The sequence below is a fragment of the Heterodontus francisci genome, chromosome 1, assembly GCF_036365525.1.
Source record: "Heterodontus francisci isolate sHetFra1 chromosome 1, sHetFra1.hap1, whole genome shotgun sequence".
In the NCBI taxonomy this organism is placed as follows: domain Eukaryota; kingdom Metazoa; phylum Chordata; class Chondrichthyes; order Heterodontiformes; family Heterodontidae; genus Heterodontus; species Heterodontus francisci.
The window spans coordinates 17701681-17720186 of NC_090371.1; positions in this window are offsets into that span (position 1 = coordinate 17701681).

Consider the following 18506-nt stretch of genomic DNA (forward strand, 5'->3'; position numbering starts at 1 on the left):
GTAAGAGCCAAGCCTGTGGCACTACGGGTGACTCAGCTGCACAGGAAGGGAGGAAAAAGAGTGGGAGAGCAATAGTGATAGGGGATTCTATTGTAAGGGGTACAGATAGGCATTTCTGTGGCCACAAACATGACTCCAGGATGGTATGTTGCCTCCCTGGTGCTAGGGTCAAGGCAGTCACGGAGCGGCTGCAGGACATTCTGAAAGGGGAGGGTGAACAGTCAGAGATCGTGGTTCACATTGGTACCAATGACATAGGGAGAAAGTGGGATGAGGTCCTGCAAAAAGAATTTAGGGAGCTATGTAGCACATTAAAAAGCAGGACCTCAAAGGTCTCTGGATTACTCCAGGTGCCACGTGCTAGTGAGTATAGGAATAGGAGAATAGAGCAGATGAATGCGTGGCTGAAGGGATGGTGTAGGAGGGAGGGCTTTAGTTTACTGGATCACTGGGTCTGTTCCTGGTGAAGATGGGACCTGTGCAAGTTGGACGGGTTGCACTTGAACTGGAACGGGACCAACATCCTTCCTGGGAGGTTTGCTAGTGCTGTTGGGGGAGTTTAAACTAATTTGGCAGGGGGATGAATGCAGAGTGGAGGTACAGTAGGGGGTGATGCACAGTCAAATATAAAAGAGAAACTAAGTCAGTCTGGAAGGCAGAGCAAATATAGACCTGTTAAGGCACAAGCGAATAATGCAAGGCTGGATTGCATCTATTTTAACTAGGCAGTTGAATTGAGGGCATTGATTAACACATGGGAATATGATATTATTGCAATCACAGAGACATGGTTGAAGGAAGGGCAGGACTGGCAGCTCAATATTCCAGGGTATAGAATCTTCAGGTGTGACAGGAGAGGATGTAAAAGAGGAGGTGGCATGCACTGTTGATCAAGGAGACAATTACTGCAGTAATGTGGGATGATATCTTAGAAGGTTCCTCAAATGAGTCCATATGGGTAGACTTAAAAACAAAAAAGGGCAATCACTTGTACTACCGGCCTAGATAGAGTAGATATGTAGGCAAATCTCAGAGAGGTGTCAGAGGTGTAAAAAATAGGGTAATAATAGTAGGGGATTTCAACTTCCCCAATATCAACTGGGATAGTCTTAGTGCAGAAGGCTGAAAGGGGGCGGAATTCTTAAAGTGCATACAGGAGAGCTTTTTGAGCCAGCACGTAGAAAGTGCGACAAGAGAAGGGGCGGTACTGGACTTTATCCGAGGAAATGAAGCCGGACAAGTGGTAGAAGTTGGGGAGCATTTCAGGAATAGTGACCATAACTCTAAGATTTAAGGTAGTTATGGAAAAGGACAAAGAGGGACCGAAAATAAAGGTACTGAATTGGGGGAGGACCGATTTCAATTTGATAAAACAGGATCTGGCCAAAGTGGACTGGGAGCAGCTACTTGTAGGAAAGTCTACATCAGAACAATGGGAGTCTTTCAAAGAGGAAATAGTAAGAGTTCAGGGCCAACAAGTCCAGGGAACCCTGGATGTCAAGGGATATAGAGGATTGGATCAGGGAATAAAAGGCTTATAACAAATTCAGAGCACTGAAAACGGCAGAGGCCCTAGAGCAGTATAGAAAGTGTAGGAGAGCAAAGAGGGGACATGAAAAAACACTGGCGGGCAAGATAAAGGAAAATTTCAAGGCGGTTTATAAATATATTAAGGGCAAGAGGATAACCAGGGAAAGAGTAGGGCCCATTAGGGACCAAAGTGACAATCTGTGCATGGAGCCGGAGGACATAGGTGAGGTTTTAAATGATTACTTTTCATCTGTGTTCACTATGGAGAAGGACGATGTAGGAATAGAGATCAGGGAGGGGGATTGTGATATACTTGAACAAATTAGCATTGAAAGGGAAGAGTATTAGCTGTTCTGGCAGGCTTATAAGTGGATAAATCCCCAGGCCCAGATGAGATGTAGCCCAGGCTGTTATGTGAGGCAAGGGAGGAGATAGCTGGGGCTCTGACACAAATATTTTCAAATCCTCTCTGGCCACAGGAGAGGTACCAGAGGACAACGAATGTGGTACCATTATTCAAGAAGGGTAGCAGGGATAAACCAGGTAATTACAGGCCAGTGAGTCCAACATCAGTGGTAGGGAAACTATTGGAAAAAATTCTGAGGGACAGGATTAATCTCCACTTGGAGAGGCAGGGATTAATCACGGATAGTCAGTGTGGCTTTGTCAGGGGGAGATTGTGTCTAACAAACGATTGAATTTGTCAAGGAAGTGACTAGATGTGTAGATGAGGGTAAAGCAGTTGATGTAGTCTACATGGACTTCAGTAAGGCTTTTAATAAGGTTCCCGCAAGGGAGATTGGTTAAGAAGGTAAGAACCCATGGGATCCAGGGCAATTTGGCAAATTGGATCCAAAATTGGCTTAGTGGCAGGAGGCAGAGGGTAATGGTCGAGGGTTGTTTTTGCGAGTGGAAGCCTGTGACCAGTGGTGTACCGCAGGGATCGGTGCTGGGACCCTTGCTGTTTGTAGTGTACATTAATGATTTAGATGTGAATATAGGAGGTATGATCAGTAAGTTTGCAGATGACATGAAAATTGGTGGTGTCGTAAATAGTGAGGACGAAAACCTTAGATTACAGAGCAATATAGATGGGTGGTGCAGTGGCAAATGGAATTTAATCCTGAGAAGTGTGAGGTGATGCATTTTGGGAGGACTAACAAGGCAAGGGAATATACAATGGATGGTAGGACCCTAGGAAGTACAGAGGGACTTTGGTGTACTTGTCCATAGATCACTGAAGGCAGAAGCACAGGTAGATAAGGTGGTTAGGAAGGCAAATGGGATACTTGCCTTTAATAGCCGAGGCATAGAATATAAGAGCAGGGAAGTTATGATGGAGCTAGTTAGGCCACAGCTGGAGTACTGTGTACAGTTCTGGTCACCACACTATAGGAAGGATATGATAGCGCTGGAGAGGGTGCAGAGGAGATTCACCAGGATGTTGCCTGGGCTGGAGCATTTCAGCTATGAAGACAGACTGCATAGGCTAGGGTTGTTTTCCTTGGAGCAGAGAAGGCTGAGCGGGTCCTGATTGAGGTATACAAAATTATGAGGGGCATTGATAGCATAGATAGGAAGATACTTTTTCCCTTAGTGGAGGGGCCAATAACCAGAAGGCATAGATTTAAGGTAAGGGGTGGGAGGTTTAGAGGGGATTTGAGGAAACATTTTTTCACCCAGAGGGTGGTTGGAATCTGGAACACACTGCCTGAAGGAGTGGTAGAGGCAGGAACCCTCACAACATTTAAGAAGTGTTTAGATGAGCACTTGAAATGCCGTAGCGTACAAGGCTATGGGCCAAGTGCTGGAAAATGGGATTAGAATTGATAGGTGCTTGATGGCCAGCACAGACACAATGGACCGAAGGGCAGAGGATCGAATACAATAGAATTCACAGCACCAGAGCATAGGCCGATCAGACGCAGCACACTGCAATGAGATATACAGCACTAGAGCCATGTACAATTTCCAGTACAGAACTGACAGCTGCACAGCTGGGGATACTGTCCTCTCTCAGGAAGATGCAAAAGACCCTATACCACTAATTTGAAGAAGAGCATAGAATCATACAATGGTTACAGAATAAAGCCATTGGGTCCATGGAGTCCAGGCCAGCCCTCTACACAAGCAATTCAGTTAATCCCACTACCCTGCCTTTCACCATAGCCCTGCAAATTTTCCCTCCAGGTGCTCATCTAAATCCCTTTTGAAAGCCACAATTCAATCTGCTTCCACTGCACTCTCTGGCAGTGCATTCCAGATGCTAACCACTTGCTGCATAGAAAGATTCTTCGTGCTGCTTTTGGTTCTTTTGCCAATCACCTGAATTGGTGTCCTCTGGTTCTCGATGCTTCCGCCAATGGGAGCAGTTTCTCTCTATCTGGTCTGTCTAGACCCCTCAAATCTCTCAACAGTCCCAGCTTCGCCAGTCTCCCCTCATAACTAAAGTCCCTCATCCCTGGAACCATTCCCGTGAAAAAATTTCTGCATCCTTTCTAAAGCCTTCACATCATTCCGAAAGTAGGGTGCCCAGAATTGGACATAATACTTCAACTGAGGCCAAACTAGTGTTTTATAAAGGTTCATTATAATTTCTTTACTTTTGTACTCTATGCCTCTATTTATAAAGCCAAGGATCCTGCCTTTTTAACCACTTTAACCTGCCCTGCCACCTTCAACGATTTGTGCACATATACCCAGAGTTCTCTCAGTTCCTGCACCCCTTTATTTTATATTGCCTGTCCTTGTTCTTCATACCAAAATTTAACACTTCTCTCCCTTAAATTTTATCTGCCACGTGTCCACCCATTCAACCAGCTTGTGTATGTGCTCTTGAAGTCTATCACTATTCTCACAGTTCAAACTATTTCCAAGTTTTGTGTTATCTGCCAATTTTGAAATTGTGCTCTGATCCCCCTTCTTCTTTGGCCTCCTTGTCTCGAGAGACAATGGGTAAGTGCCTGGAGGTGGTCAGTGGTTTGTGAAGCAGCGCCTGGAGTGGCTATAAAGGCCAATTCTAGAGTGACGGACTCTTCCACAGGTGTTACAGATAAAATTGGTTGTCGGGGCTGTTACACAGTTGGCTCTCCCCTTGCGCTTCTGTCTTTTTTTCCTGCCAACTAAGTCTCTTCCACTCGCCACACTTTAGCCCCGCCTTTATGGCTGCCCGCCAGCTCTGGCGATTGCTGGCAACTGACTCCCACGACTTGTGATCAATGTCACAGGACTTCATGTCGCGTTTGCAGACGTCTTTAAAGCGGAGATATGTACAGCCAGTGGGTCTGATACCAGTGACGAGCTCGCTGTACAATGTGTCCGTGGGGATCCTGCCATCTTCCATGCGGCTCACATGGCCAAGCCATCTCAAACGCTGCTGGCTCAGTAGGGTGCATATGCTGGGGATGTTGGCCGCCTCGAGGACTTCAGTGTTGGAGATACGGTCCTGCCATCTGATGCCAAAGATTCTCCGGAGGCAGCGAGGATGGAATTAATTGAGACATCGCTCTTGGCTGACATACGTTGTCCAGGCCTCGCTGCCGTAGAGCAAGGTACTGAGGACACAGGCTTGATACACTCGGACTTTTGTGTTCCGTGTCAGTGCGCCATTTTCCCACTCTCTCTTGGCCAGTCTGGACATAGCAGTGGAAGCCTTTCCCATGTTGATTTCTGCATCGAGAGACAGGTTACTGGTGATAGTTGAGCCTAGGTAGGTGAACTCTTGAACTACTTCCAGAGCGTGGAATTAAGGAAAGCCAGCACTGATCTGTTAAAGGATAATGTGTTTAACTGACTTGATTGAGATTTTTGATGAGTTAACAGAGATGGTTGATGTGATGTATATGGACTTTCAAAAGGCTTTTGATAAAGTGTCACATAATTGGCTTGTCAGCAAAGTTGAAGCCCATGGAATAAAATGGACAGTGGCAGCATGGATACCAAGTTGGCTGAATGACAGGAAACAGAATAGTGGTGAATGGTGTTTTTCAGACTGGAGGAAGATATACAAATCACATAATCACTGAATTGTTACAGTGCAGAAGGTGGTCATTCGGCCCATCATGTCTGCACTGGCTCTCCGAAAGAGCAGATATTGATGGATGGAGCATTTCTGACGTCCTGGCCCATGATGTTCGTTTTCTTGAGGCTGATGGTTAGGCCAAATTCGTTGCAGGCAGCCGCAATCCTATCGATGAGTCTCTGCGGACACTCTTCAGTTTGAGATGTTAATGCAGCCTTGTCAGCAAAGAGGAGTTCTCTGATGAGGACTTTCCGTTATTTGGTCTTCGCTCTTAGACGGGCAAGGTTGAACAAGCTGATCTTGTGTGGAGGAAAATTCTTTCTTCTGAAGACTTGAACGCATGTGAGAGCAGCAGGGAGAAGATGATCCCAAACAGTGTAGGTGCGAGAACACAGCCCTGTTACACGCCACTCGGGATTGGAAAGGGGTCTGATGAGGCGCCGCTATGCTGAATCGTGCCTTTCATATTGTCATGGAATGAGGTGATGATACTTAGTAGCAATTTTGAAATTGTGCCCCCAATCTAAGTTATTAATATCAAGAAAAGCAGTGGTCCTAGTACTAACCCTTGGGAAATACCCCGTGTATGGGGCTGGGTGAACTGCTCTTTTGGAGAGCCAGTGCAGACATGATGGGCCGAATGACCTCCTTCTGCACTGTAACAATTCAGTGATTATGTGATTTGTATATCTTCCTCCAGTCTGAAAAACACCATTCACCACTATTCTGTTTCCTGTCATTCAGCCAACTTGGTATCCATGCTGCCACTGTCCCTTTTATTCCATGGGCTTCAACTTTGCTGACAAGCCAATTATGTGACACTTTATCAAAAGCCTTTTGAAAGTCCATATACATCACATCAACCATCTCTGTTAACTCATCAAAAATCTCAATCAAGTCAGTTAAACACATTAGCCTTTAACAAATCAGTGCTGGCTTTCCTTAATTAATCTACAGTTGTCCAAGTGACTTAATTTTGTCCCAGATTACTTTTTTTTTTTAAAAGCTTCCCCACCACTGAGGTTAAACTAACTGGCCTGTAGTTTATACTCACATCCTTTTTTCAACAAGGGTGTAGCTTTGCAATTCTCCAGTCCTCTAGCACCACCCCTGTAGCTAAGGAGGATTGAAAGATCATGGCCAGTACTTACTCAATTTCAACCCTTACTTCCATCAGCTTCCTCAGATGCATCCCATCCAGTCTTGGTGACTTACCAACTTTAAGTACAGCCAGTCTTTCAAATACCTCCTCATCAATTTTTAACCCATCCAGTATCTCAATTACCCATTCCTTCACTATGACTTTGGCAGCATCTTCTTTCTTGGTAAATGAGTGCTTTGCATCTCTCCAACACCTCAGCCCTCTGCCTGCACACATAGATTCCCTTTCTGGTCCCTAATCATCTCTCCCCACCTCTTACTACCCTTTTCCTATTTATATACCTACAGAAGATTTTTGGATTCTTGTTTATGTTAGTTGCCAGTCTCTTCTCATACTCTCTCTCTCTCCCCCTTATTTCCTTTTTTACGTTCCCTCTGAATTTTTTTTATATTCAGCCTGGTTCTCACTTGTATTATCAAGCTGACATCACTTTTTCTGCATAATCTTACTCTCCCTCTCGGTCTGTCCTTGAATGTTGCCAAAACAAAACTCATATCAACCTACACCTGGTCAGCCAAATATTCCACCTCCATATATATTGAAGGAGACATTTTGGAATATATTGAGTACTTCCCATATCTCTTGGCAGCCACCAATCTCAAAAGGCTACCATTGACGAGATCCAACACTGGATCAGCTGCACCATCTCAGCCTTCTACAAACTACGGCAGTGAGCGTTTGACAACAAAGACCTCTGCAAGTCAACAAAAGTCCTACTGCACAGAGCGGTTGTTGTCACCACACTCCTGTATTGCAGTGAGACCTGGACTGTGTATCAGCGACACATAAGAGCGCTAGAGAATTCCCATCAGCAATGTCTTCACCGCATCCTCTGGATTCAATGGAGCGAACAAATGCCAGTATCCTTCTTGAAGCCAGCTCCACGAGCATTCAGGCAAAACTCCTGCAAAATCAACTTCGATGAACTGGACACTGTCCTGATGGCCAAAACCCATCTCCCCCGCTGGGCCCTGTTTTCTCAACTCTCAAATGGCCAGCGTTCCAGGGGAGGACAAAGAAAATGCTTCAAAGACACTCAAGATCTCTTTAAGCATGGCAGCATTGACATTGATGACTGGGAGGAGCTTGCTACCAATCGTTCAAAACTGCGACAACTTGTCCATCAAGCTGCATCATGCTTTGACTTCAAACATCTTACTGATGCGGTGGCAGAGAAGGAAAGAAAAGGAAGCCAAACCTGCACTCCGGATCCCACTACTCCTGCCCCATGTGCCCAAAGATTTGCAGGTTGAGAGTCGGCCTGTTCAGTCATCTGAAAATCTATAACAGAAGCTAGCGACCTTGAGTAGAAGTCATCCTCGAATCGAAGGGCAGCCGACGATGACTCTTTCTCTCTCTCCCTTTTGTCATCCAAGGAGCTCTGGCTTTGGTTGCTCTACCTTTCCCCCTTGTGGGATTGCACCTCAACCGCACCAGAACCATCTCCTCTTTAAAGGCAACCCATTGTTACGTTACAGTTTTGCCTGTAAATCTTTGTTTCCATATTTTCTGGGATGGTTCTGTTCTCAACCCACTGAAATTGGCCCTCCTCCAATTAAATATCTTTACTCCTCGTCTTTTTTTATAGCTAATTTAAACTTTATGATACTATGATTACTGTTCCCTAAATTTCCCCCAGGGCATTCTCCCTAATATACTGGCCAATACTTATCCCTCAACCAATGTATCAAGCCCTTGGAGCAGGTATATAAGTGATTCACCTAGGATGGTACAAGGGATGAGGAGCTTTAGTTATGTGGAGAAGCTGTGGTTCTTTTCCTTAGAGAAGGTTAAGAGGAGATTTGTTAGAAGTGTTCAAAATCATAAACGGTTTTGATAGTAAATAAGGAGAAACTGTTTCCAGTGACAGAAGTGTCAGTAACCAGAGGAGACAGATTTAAGATAATTAGTGGTATCGCCAATTGTCGAGACGACAATGAGGAAATATTTTATACACAAATTGTTGTGTACTGGACTTCACTGCTTAAAAGGATAGTGGAAGCAGATTCAATAGTAACTCTCAAAAGGGAAGTGAATAAATACTTGAAGGAGAAAAAAAAAACAGGACTTTGGGGAAGGACTGGGGGCTGGGTGGAGGTGGCAGAAGGAGAAAATAGGACTAATTGGATAGTTCTACCAAAGAGCCGGCATAAACATAAACATGCAGCAAATGACCTGTGCTGTACCATTCAATGATTCTGTCAGATTATCTGGTCATCATATTGCTGCTTGTGGGATCTTGCTGTGTGCAATTTAGTTGCCACGCTTTTCACATTACAACTGTGGCTACAATTTGAAAGTAATTAATTGGCTTTGAAATACGCTATATAAATGCAAGTTTTTCCTTTTTCTTCCAATCATATGCAGAGACAGAGCACAGTACATTTAAACATAGAACACCAGAGCCCCATGCAATTAGATAAAGTGCAGTGGATGATTGCATGGAGAGATGTACAGGAGCACAACATGGTGCAATGAGACATACATAATGTTTCAATGAGGCATTCAACATTTGATTTGGGCAGGCATAGTGCTTGCTGCAAATATAGAGCAACAAACCACAGTGCAATCAGAAAAATAGCATTGGAGCAGGATACAGTGATAATGAGAGATTACCAGAGCCCAGTCAAGGGAAATAAAGCATTACGGCCCCATGCAGTCTGACACAGAGCACCTTACTGCAGTCAGACAAGGCGTGAAATGCCATCAGGCATGGAGTACCGAAGCACAGTCTAATCAAAAAATCTGAAAATTAAAAGCTGGTACCAATATGTAACCACGAAACTGTAGGATTATTGTAGAAACCTCATTGGTTCACTAAGGTCCTTTATAGAAGGAAAGCTGCTTATCTTAGAGAGTCTGGCCTATATACGACTCCAGTTCAACACCGATATGATTGAGTCTTAAAAAACACTGTGCCATCAGATATACAGGAAACCTGATCAGAGACAGCAGCAGTGGCAGCAGAGGTTGAAAGTGTGCAGGGGAATAGCATGGATTTGATCGGACATACCAGCAGCGACAGTGGAGAATAAATGACAGCATGCAGGGAAACAGTGTGAACCTAGAGTCAGAGTCATTTACGGCACGGAAGGAGACCATTCGGCCAATTGAGTCCGTGCCAGCTCCCCATGGAGCTATGCTGTCAGTCCCACTCTCCACTTGATCCCTGTAGCCCTGCAAGTCTATTTCCCTCAAGTTGCCATTCAACTTCCACTTGAAGTCATTGATTGTCTTTGCTTCTATCATCCTTCTAGGCAGCGAGTTCATTACCACCTGCCATGTAAAAAAGTGCTTCCGAATATTCCTCCTGCATATTTTGCCCAAAATTTCCAATCTGTGTCCCCTAGTCCTTGTACCATTTGTTAATGGGAACAGTTTTTCTTTAACTTAACTAAGACAGTCATAATCTTGTACACTTCTTTCAAATCTCCCCTCAATCTTCTTTGTTCTAATAACAAACCAGCTTTTCCAACCTAACCTAGCAACTAAAATCCTCCATGCTTGAACCATTCTGGTAAAATCTCCTCTGCATCCTCTCAAGGACCCTCACATTCTTCCTGAAGTGTGGTGACCAGAACTGGAGGCAGTACTCTAGCTGGGGCCTAACCAGGGCTTTATAAAGATTCAGCATAACTTCCCCACTTTTGTACTCAATGCCTCTAATTATGAAACCCAAGATCCCATATGCTTTACTAACTGCTCTTTCTATATGTCCTGCCACCTTCAAAGATTTATGCACATGTACCCCCAGATCCCTCTGTTGCTGCACACTTTTTGGAATTGTGCCATTAAGTATATATTGCCTCTCACTATTCCTTCTGCCAAAATGCATCACCTCACACTTGTCAGTATTAAATTCTACCTGCAAGTTTTTGCCCATTTCACGAGCCTATCCATGGCCTGCTGCAGATGGTTCGCATCACCCTCACTGTTTGCTGCACCTCCAAGTTTGCTGTTATCGGCAAATTTTGAGATTCTACTCTGTATTCCAAGCTCCAAGTCATTTATATGTAACAAAAAAGCAGTGATCCTAGCACTGACTCTTGGGGAACACCACTGTCTACCATCCTCCAGTCTGAAAAACACCCATTTACTACGATTCATTGTTTTCTGTCCTTAAGCCAATTTTTCTTTTATCCAATTGGACACTGACCCTCCTATTCCATGAGCCTGAATGTTATTAACCAGCCTTTTATGTGGTACCTTCTCAAACACTTTCTTAAAATCCATATAAACAACATCCACCACATTATATGATTGAATTTTACATTCAGTTCGAGGGAGAGAAGAGTGGGTCTAAGATTTTAAACTTAAATAAGGGCAATTATGTGGGCATGAAAGCAGAGCTAGCTAAAGTGAACTGGAAAATTAGGTTAAGGGATAGGTCAATAGAGATACAATGGCAGACATTTAAGGGGATATTTTAGAATACACAGAATAGATATATTTCACCAAGAAAGAAACATTCCAAGGGTGGGATCCAACATCCGTGGTTAACTAAAACAGTTAAAAATAGTATCAAACTTAAAGAAAAAGCCTATATTTGCACAAAGATGGGAGGCAGGTCAGAAAACTGGACAGAATATTTTAAAAAAGCAAAGAATGACTAAAAGATTGATAAGGAAGATAAAATTAGAGTAGGAGAGAAAGCTAGCTAGAAATATAAAGACAGATAGTAAGAATTTCTATATATATTTTAAAAAAGAAAGTTAAAGTGAGCGTTGGTGCTATAGAAAGTGAGTCTGGGAAATTAATAATGGATAATAAGGAGATGGTAGATGAACTGAACAGATATTTTGCATCAGTCTTCACTATTGAAGATACAAGTAACCTCCCAGTATTAGCTGTAAGTTAGGAAATGGAAGGGAGGGAGGAATTCAAGAAAATTACAATCACCAGGGAAGTGGTACTGAAAAAATTGTTGGAACTGCAGGCTGACAAGTCCCCAGGGCCTAATGGACTCCATCCTCAGGTGCTAAAAGAAGTGAGATAGTTGATGCGTTAGTTTTAATTTTCCAAGATTCCCTAGATTCGAGGAATGTTCCGTTAGATTGGAAAATAGTGAATGTAATTCCTTTATTCAAAAGGGGAGGGAGATAGAAAGCAGGAAACTACAGGCCAGTTAGCTTAACATCTGTCTTAGGGAAAATGTTAGAAGCTATTATTAAAGATGTTATAACAGGGCATTTAGAAAAATTCAAGGTAACCAGGCAGAGTCAACATGGTTTTGTGAACGGGAAATCATGTTTAACCAATTTATTGGAGTTCTTTGATGGAGTTACATGTGCTGTGGATAAAGGGGAACTGGTGGATGTATTGTACTTGGATTTCCAGAAGGTATTTGATAAGGTGCCATATCAAAGGTTATTGCAGAAAATAAAAGCTCACACTGTAGGGGGTAACATATTGGCATGGATAGAAAATTGGCTAGCTAAAAGGAAACAGTAGGCATAAATGGGTAATTTTCTGGTTGGCAAGATGTAACAAGTGGTATGCCACAGAGATCTGTGCTGGGCCTCAACTTTTTACAATTTGTATAAATGACTTAAATGAAGGGACCAAAGGTATGTTTGCCACATTTTCTGATGACACAAAGATAGATAAGAAAGTAACTTGTGAAGAGGACATAAGGAGGCTAAAAAGGGATATAGATAGGTTAAAGTGAGTGGGCAAAGAATCTGGCAAATGGAGTATAATGTTGGAAAGTATGAAATTGTCCACTTTGGCAGGAAGAATAAAAAGAGAAGCATATTATCTAAATGGTGAGAGATTGCAGAGCTCTGAGATGCAAAGGCTGTCCCAGTGCATGAATGGCAAAAGGTTAGTATGCAGATGCAGCATGTAATTAGGAAAGCTAATAGAATGTTATCATTTATCGCAAGGGGAATTGAATACAAAAGTAGGGAGATTATGCTTCAGCTATACAGGGCATTGGTGAGGTCACATCTGGAGTACTGTGTACAATACTGGTCTTCTTATTTAAGGAAGGATGTAAAAGCGTTGGAGGCAGTACAAAGAAGGTTTACTAGACTAATACCTGGAATGGGCGGGCTGTCTTACGAGGAAAGATTGGACAGGCTATGCTTGTATCCGCTGGAATTTAGAAGACTAAGAAGCAACTTGATTGAAACATATAATATCCTGAGGGGTCTTGACAGGGTCGATACAGAAAGGATATTTCCCCTCAGACAGTGGGAAACAGAGAGCGCGGAGCCGGGGCACAAAGAGACCAGGAGAAAGAGCAAGAGTTCACTCAGACAGTGCCGGAGGTTTGAAAAATAGTCAACAGTGACATCACAGGAAAGCTGCAAGGTGATTGGTTGGTGAGTAACTGCTGTTAGGGAATAGCTCTAAATAGCTGGGTTCATAACTAAAGTAAAGAGAAAGATCTACAGTTCTTTGTTAATATGGTAGGTAGTGAGGGTTTTTTTGGGGGGGTGGGGGGGGGGGTGCGGAATCAAGGTTCCTAGTGTAAATAAACTAATTTGGGGGGAATTTAAGGAACTAAAAACAGAGTGACAAAAAACAAAGAGTGACATCACAGGAAAACCGTAAGTTCATTGGTTGGTAAGTAACTGCTAATTTGAATTACCTATTCTAAGTTGATTTCAGATTAAAGGTGAATAGGAGAAATATTTTATAGATTAAAAACTAAAGACCAGTCGGAAATTTAAAAAAACAAATTGAAATCTAATTAAATAAAATAGAAATGCAGGGCCAGGCGATGTGTTGTACCTACATGTTGTGGGAGCTGGTGGACCCCATTGTGGTTCCTGGTGAACACATCTGTGACGAGTGTTGGCTGCTCAAGGAACTCCGGCTCAGAGTTGTTGAGCTGGAGTCTGAACTTCGGACACTGCGACACATCAGGGAGGGGGAGAGTTACCTGGATGCTGTGTTTCAGGTGGCAATCAGACTCCTTAGATTAACTACCTTGAATTGGGCCAGTGGTCAGGGACAGGAGGGTGTGACTATGAGTGAGGCAGGCAGAGGGATCCAGGAGATAGTGCTGCAGGAGCCTCAGCCATTGTCCTTGTCCAACAGGTTCGAGATTCTTGCTCCCTGTGTGGACAAGAACAGGGACTGTAGGGAGGATGAGCAAACTGACCACAGCAGTGTGGTACAGGGAGCCATTCAAGTGGGGGGGGGGAGAAAAGAGAAATGTAGTCGTAATCGGGGATAGTATAGTTAGGGGCATAGACACTGTTCTGTGTGGCCAGGATCCAGAGTCCCGAAGGCTCTGTTGCCTACCTGGTGCCAGGGTTTGGGATAGCTCATCTGGGCTGCAGAGGAACTTGGAGTGGGAGGAGAAAGATTCAGTTGTTGTGGTCCACATAGGTACCAACTGTATAGGTAGAACGAGGTTAGAGGTTCTGCTGAGGGAATATGAGCAGCTAGGGGCTAAATTAAAAAGCAGAACCAAAAAGGTAATAATCTCCGGATTACTACCTGAGCCACGAGCAAATTGGCAAAGGGTCAATAAGATTACAGAGGTAAATGCGTGGCTCAAAGATTGGTGTGGAGAAATGGGTTCGAATACGTGGGACATTGGCACCAGTACTGGGGAAGGAGGGAGCTGTTCCGATGGGACGGGCTCCGCCTGAATCATGCTGGGACCAGAGTCCTGGCGAATCGCATAACTAGGGCTGTAGTTAGGGCTTTAAACTAAATAGTGGGGGGGAGCATTCAGTTGCATGGGAAAACAGGAAGTTAAAGGAGAAGGTAGGAGTGCAGGTTAGTGGTGAGGCTGATTGTTACCAAACTCAAGAGGTATACTGGTTAAACCAGAAGACAGAAATAATAAACAGGCGAATAAAGCATCAGTGCTGAGGGACAGGTTAGGGGGTATAGCCCAAATAAGAGTTCTATATACAAATGCACAGAGTGTAAGGAATAAACAAGATAAGCTGCAGGCGCAAATTCAAATGGAAGATTATGATGCGGTGGCCATTGCGGAAATGTGGCTGCAGGATGGTCGGGACTGGGAACTAAATATTCCTGGTTATAAGGTTTACAGGAGGGTCAGGGAAAATGGCAGAGGGGGTGGAGTAGCCTTACTGATTAGAAATATCACCTCATTGGTGAGGGAAAATATAATGAGGAGAAAGCATCCAGTGGAGACCTTATGGGTGGAATTGTGGAACAGAAAAGAATCTAAAACTGTAATAGGTGTTGTGTATAGACCCCCGGTAGCAGTTCTGAAGTGTTAGATTGTATCAATGCACAAATTAGGCAAGTGTGTAACAAAGGCAGAGCAGTATTAATGGGGGATTTTAACTTACACATAGATTGGTAGAGGCCGACTAGCACCTGTCAGAAAGGTAGTGAATTTCTGGAATGTGTCCGGGATCGTTTCGTGCAGCAATATGTCCTGGATGTAACGAGGGGACAGGCAATATTAGATTTAGTTCTGAGTAATGAGCCAAATTTAACTTGTAGCCTAACTGTGCGTGAACTTTTATCAAATAGTGATCACAACATGATCGATTTCAAGGTAGCGTTTGAAAGTGAAAAGCACAAATCAGCGACTAGAATTTTAGACTTGGGTAAGGCTGACTTTACCGGGATGAGACAGAGACTGTCCACAATAAACTGATAGATCTGTTAATGGGTCGAATGACTGAAGAACAGTGGAGAATATTTAAAGAAACATTTAATGAAATACAGAGCGAGTATATACCCCTGAGAGAAAAAGCTCCACTTCACAGAAAAAACAGCCATGGACAACTAAATAGATTAGGGATAGCATAAAACAAAAAGAAAGGGCTTCCAAAATACAAAACGCAGCACAGATCCGGCGAATGGGATCGATACAAAGACTAGCAAAGGGTCACAAAGCAACTTATAAGAGCTACTAAAAGAGATTATGAAAGGAAACTTGCAAGGGACATCAAAATCAATAAGAAATTTTACAAAAAGGGAAAGCGGGTGGTCAAGAGCAATGTAGGCCCACTAAAAGCTAAAAATGGAGATACTGTCATTGATAATGGGGAAATGGCAGACATGTTGAACAATTATTTTGCCTCAGTATTTAGTTGAAAAGGAGGATAACTTGTCGGAAGTCCCGAAAAAATTAATAGCCGATAGGGGACGGGGACTTAATACAACTAACATAAATAAAACATTAGTAACAAGGAAATTAATGGAACTAAAGAGTGAGAAATCCCCAGGACCTGACGGTTTCCATCCGAGGGTATTAAAGGAAGAAGGGAAGCACATTGTAGATGCCCGAACTATAGTCTTTCAGAGTTCCCTAGATTCAGGAGTGGTCCCTCTGGATTGGAAAGTTGCACATGTCACTCCACCTTTTAAGAAGGGTGAAAGGGGGAACCAAGGAAATTACAGACCAGTTAGCCTGACATCTGTGGTGGGCAAGTTGCTGGAGTCTATAATCAAGGATAGGGTGACTGAACACCTAGAAAAATTTCAGTTAATCAGGGACAACCAGCATGGATTCATGACAGGAAGGTCATGCCTGACAAATCTCATTGAATTTTTTGAAGAGGTGACTAAGGTAGTGGACAGGGGAGTGTCTATGGATGTTATTTATATGGACTTCCAGAAGACATTTGATAAAGTCCCACATTAGAGACTGTTAACTAAGGTAGAAGCCCATGGAGTTAAGGGCAAATTATTGACATGGTTAGGAAGTTGTTTGAGTGGTAGGTGACAGAGAGTGGGGATGATGGGTAAGTACTCCGATTGGCAGGATGTGACTAGTGGTGTCCCGCAGGGATCTGTGTTGGGGCCTCAATAATTTACATTATTCATTAACGACTTGAATGATGGCAAAGTAAGTTATATATCCAAATTTGCTGATGATACAAAGTTAGGCGGTATTGTAGACAGTCTAGATGATAGCATAAAATTGCAAAAAGATATTGACAGACTAGGTGAGTGGGCAAAACTGTGGCAGATGGATTTCAATGTGGGCAAGTGTGAGATTATCCATTTTGGACCAAAAAAGGATAGAGCAGGGTACTTTTTAAATGGGAAGAGGTTAAGTACAGTGGATGTCCAAAGAGACTTGGGGGTTCAGGTGCATAGATCTTTAAAATGCAACGAGCAAGTACAGAAAATAATCAAAAAGGCTAATGGAATGCTAGCCATTATATCTAGAGGATTGGAGTAGAAAGACACAGATTATGCTGCAGCTGTACAAAACCCTGGTTAGACCCCACTTGGAGTACTGTGAGCAGTTCTGGGCACCACACCTTAGGAAGGATATATTGGCCTTGGAGGGAGTGCAACATAGGTTTACAAGAATGATACCTGGACTACAGGGGTTAAGTTACGAGGAGAGATTTTAGAATTTAGAAGGTTAAGGGGTGATCTGATCGAAGTCTTCAAGATATTAACAGGAAAAGACAGGCCAGATAAAGATAAACTATTTCCACTGGTTGGAGATTCTAAAACTAGGGGGCATTGTCTAAACATTAGGACCAGACCGTTCAGGAGAGATGTTAGGAAGCACTTCTTCCCGCAAAGGGTGGTAGAGGTTTGGAACTCTCTCCCACAAACAGCAGTTGAAGCTAGGACAGTAGTTAATTTTAAATCTGAGATAGATAGATTTTTGTTAAGCAAAGATATTAAGGGATATGGGCCAAAGGCAGGTGTATGGAGTTAGGCCACAGATCAGCCATGATCTCATTGAATGGCAGGACAGGCTCGAGGGGCTGAATGGCCTACTCCTGTCCCTATCTTCCTATGTTCTTACGTTCCTTGTGGGAGAATCTAGAACTGGGGGTCACTGTTTAAAAATAAGAGGTCGCCCATTTAAGACAGAGATGAGGAGAAATTTTTTCTCTCAGAGGGTTATGAGTCTTTGGAATTCTCTTCCTCAAAAGGCAGTGGAAGCAGAGTCTTTGAATATTTTTAAGGCAGAGGTAGATAGATTCTTGATAAGCAAGGGGATGGAAGGTTATTGGGGGTAAGTGGAAATGTGGAGTAATCAGTTCAGCCATGAACTTATTGAATGGTGCAGCAGGCTCGAGGGATCAAGTGGCCTACTCCTGCTCCTAATTCGTATGTTCGTCTGTTCATATTCCCTTCAACCTTTTCTGTTATTTCATCAAAATATTTAATTAGATTAGTCAAGCATGGTCTGCCTCTTACAAATCCATCCTGGCTATCCTTAACTAACAGGAACCTCTCTAAGTGTTGATATTTTTCCTGATAATTGTTTCTAAAACCTTACCCACCACTGATGTTAAACTAACTGGTCTGTAGTTGTTAGGACTGTCCTTTCACCCTTTCTTGAATAAGGGTGTCACATTTGCCACCCACCAATCCTCTGGCACCTCCCCCTATTTCTGGGAAAGATTGGAAGATTATGGAAAGCCCTTCCGCTATCTCCATCCCCACTTCCTTTAGCAACCTGGGATGCAAGCATCTGGATCAGGTGATTTATCTACCCAAAGCACAACCAGCCTTTTCAGTACCTCCTACCTCTCAATTTTTAACCTGTCCATTGCCTCTACTCTCTCTGCTTCTACTGATATTTTATCAGATTCCATTTCTTTAGTGAACACTGATATAAAGTACTCAAGTATATTAGCCTTGCCCTGTGCCTCTAAGCATACATTACCCTCTCTGTTCCTAATAGGCCCCACTCCTCTTACTACTTGCTTACTATTTGTATATCGGTAGAAGATCTTTGGGTTCCCTTTTATGTTGACTGCTGTTCTATTCTCATGTTCACTCTTTGCCAGTCTTATTTTCCTCTTCACCTCCCTTCTCAACTTATTGTATATAGTTTGAATTATAGAGTTACACAGCACAGAAACAGGC